This window comes from Triticum urartu, chromosome 4A, assembly GCF_056163025.1.
Source record: "Triticum urartu cultivar PI428250 chromosome 4A, HENAU_Tu73, whole genome shotgun sequence".
Classification (NCBI taxonomy): domain Eukaryota; kingdom Viridiplantae; phylum Streptophyta; class Magnoliopsida; order Poales; family Poaceae; genus Triticum; species Triticum urartu.
Window position 1 is genome coordinate 252,589,330 of NC_141876.1, and position 3,584 is coordinate 252,592,913.

Below are 3,584 nucleotides of genomic sequence, written 5' to 3' on the forward strand. Positions count from 1 at the left end.
AGTATTCAATGAAGTGAAAGCACAATGACTAATAGCAGCTAGGCAGTAAGGATCAGGTAGGAAGATATTGTGAAGCCAATCAGAACAAGTAATCACTCAGTGAAGCCAAATGGTGTTGCAATCGTATAATGACTTCACAAGGACCAACAGTAAGTAAAGGGAAGGGAAGGACGAAACCAGTGACTCGTTGAAGACAATGATTTGTTGGACCAGTTCCAGTTGCTGTGACAAGTGTACGTCTGGTTAGGGAGGCTGAGATTCAACTCAGAAGACCTCGTCTTCACCTTATTCCCCTTGAGCTAAGGACACCCAGTCCTCGCCCAATCACTCTGGTAAGTCTTCAAGGTAGACTTCCAAACCTTCACAGACTTCGTTCACCGGCGATCCACAATGACTCTTGGATGCTCAGAACGCGACGCCTAACCGGCTGGAGGATTCACAGTCCTCAAGTGTAATAAGTCTTCAGATCACACAGACAAGAAGACTTAAGTGATGCCTAACACTCTTTGGCTCTGGGTGTTTAGGGCTTTATCCTCGCAAGGAATTCTCTCTCAAAGGCTTCGAGGTGGGTTGCTCTCAAACGACAAAAGCCATACTCTAACTCTGAGCAGCCAACCGTTTATGGTTGTAGGGGGTGGGCTATTTATAGCCACTAGGCAACCCGACCTGATTTGTCCGAAATGACCCTGGGTCACTAAGGAACTGACACGTGTTCCAACAGTCAGATTTCAAACACACACGGCAACTTTACTTGGGCTACAAGCAAAGCTGACTTATCCAACTCTGGACAAGATTTGCTCTGATAGTCTTCACTTGAAGATATAGGATTTTGGTTAAGCATCATTTCAGTCATTCTGACTGGTTCTCTTGGACCCCACTTAACAGTACGGTGGTTCCTATGACTCAACAAAGAAAAACATAGAACGACAAAACTGCTAAGTCTTCACGCAATGTCTTCTCTTGTCATAGTCTTCAATGTGAATGTCTTCACATACCACCTTTGACTTCAATGTCTTCATACATTTTTAGGGGTCATCTCTGGTAGGAAAACCGAATCAATGAGGGACTTCTACCTGTGTTGTCCTGCAATTCTCACAAACACATTAGTCCCTCAACTAGGTTTGTCGTCAATACTCCAAAACCAACTAGGGGTGGCACTAGATGCACTTACAGGGGTCGACGGGGCCACCTAAACCTAAGCATTAGGGTTTACGGTGCATCGGGGTCGACGGAGCCACCTAAACCTAAGCATTAGGGTTTACGGTGCATCGGGGTCGCTGGAGCCACCTAAACCTAAGCATTAGGTTTACGGTGCATCGGGGTTGACGGAGCCACCTAAACCTAAGCATTAGGGTTTATGGTGCCTCAGGGTGCCTTGGGGTCGACGGAGCCACCTAAACCTAAGCATTAGGGTTTATGGTGCCTCGGGGTCGACGGAGTCACCTAAACCTAACCTTTAGAGTTTACGGTGGCTAGGGGTCGACGGAACCACTAAAACCTAAGGATTAGTGTTTATGCTGGCTAGGGGTCGACGGAACCACTAAAACCTAAGGATTAGTGTTTATGCTGGCTAGGGGTCGACGAAACCACTAAAACCTAAGCATTAGGGTTTATGATGGCTATGGGTCGACGGAACCACTAAAACCTAAGCATTAGTGTTTATGGTGGCTAGGGGTCGATGGAGCCACCTTTTGCTAAGCATTAGGGTTTACGGTGCCTCGGGGTCGACATAACCATCAAATAGTCTGCCAATGCTAACATAATCATCTAATATAAAACCTAGTGCATGAGAAATCATAATCTGAAGTCTAGCAAACATAACACAGAATATCTAATCCATCTTCCAATGCATGATATATCACCTTTTCAAGTCTAGCAAACATAACACACAATAGTAACTGGAGTTCAACATATTATAGGGTACACAACCATTGTTCACAATACATAGTGGAGTTTTGATGCATAGTTCATCCTTTTCTCACAAAAGGATGAAAAGCATATTTACGACATACATACACAGCCATAGTTCATCTTAGAGAAGTTCACATTTAGTAGAGCCATACACTACACAACCAACATGCCAAAAAGGCCAGCATTTCCCACTAGTCTCATATTCATTTTCATCACTTCTCTAAGATGGCATGGATCCCCTTGATCTTCTCCTTTAGCTTCTCCTCTTCCTTCATCATCTCAGCAAACTGAAGCTCTAGCTGCCCCATCTCTTCACCATGCTTTTCCTTTCCCTTAATTAAATCAGCAACCTGAAACTTCAACTCTAGCTTATCTTGGGTGAGCTTCTCCTCAGACTTTGTGAGCTATGCATTCTTCAACTCCAAGTTCATCTTAGCTTCACTAAGCAATTGCTTCTCTGTAATATGCTTCAACTTCAGGTTCTGGATGACTGTAGCTTGAGCTCTTGTCAGGTTCAGTAGCACTTCATAATTCTGCTTAAGCTTCTCAGACTCTGCATCTTTCTTTGCCATATGTGCCTTCATATCAGCCACTAGTTCACTTCTGCATTCATGCTGATATGTAATGGCAGACTGCAGATGTCTGAAATCCACCACCCACTCCTCCTGGAAGCTCATAAGCTCATGCACATCTTGGACTAGCTTGTCATAGTTGGCCTCCAACTTGTTCTTCTCTTCTGTTAGATGGTGGATAGTGAAAAAACTTTCAAGATTATCATTCACCCTAGCAATCTTGCTATCTTCAACCATTGCCCACAGCTTCAACAATGCATTTTGCATTGTTGGGGGCCACTATTGATCAACCCATTCAACAAACCCACAATTCTGCCCTTCCTGCAAAAAGAGCGAAAAGATAAAAAATAAACAAGTTAGTTCATACCATATGTAAATAACTAGTGCAAAGCAATAGCACTGTTTTTCCTTTCTACATTGGTAATAATAGCACCACTAAGCTACACTAGTAATTGAGGTGTACATACCCACTAAATAACAACATGACAAATTACAGCACCACTCAACTACACATTTGAACTAGATTTTGCTAATCAACTACAAAACAAGAGCAATCTCAAACTACAAACTTGGTGAACTACCAAACCATATGGAGTACATACTATCCATTCAACTCAATATTTGTAGCATTTAGATACATAACAGCAGGTGCATCCCAACATAAAAGTAATAGTTCACTCAATATTTAGTTCCAAACAGGAGCAAAAGTGTAACAACAACATAATTAATAGTGCACTATCATTCAACTACATAAAAATGCCACAACAACAACATAAAACCTATTGAAGTCACATGATAGCAAGAAGAATGCCACTGTCAAACCAACAATAATATGACACTATCAACCTAAATATAATATCCCACTATCAGCCTACAATTCATACCGGCTCTGCACATGCTAAGAACCTTCTCCCCGTGTCTGTTCCTTCAAATGCGACAAGCCTCTCAGATGCCTTGCCGTGCTTGTCACATGGTGACATCGTTTCCAGCTCAAGCCCCTGGTAATCTGGATCTTCAACGCTGAAAGGGACCTACCAAAGCTCATACAAACAAAATGCCCAAATCAAAACCCAGCGAAATCAACCAAATAAAAAAGCCCCA

General features: G+C 42.7%; 1 pseudogene; it reads right to left on the bottom strand.

The window, feature by feature from the left end:
- Positions 1 to 2,123: 2,123 nt before the first annotated feature.
- LOC147975518 (uncharacterized) lies at positions 2,124 to 2,750 on the bottom strand (annotated as a pseudogene).
- Between the last annotated feature and the right edge of the window lie 834 nt (positions 2,751 to 3,584).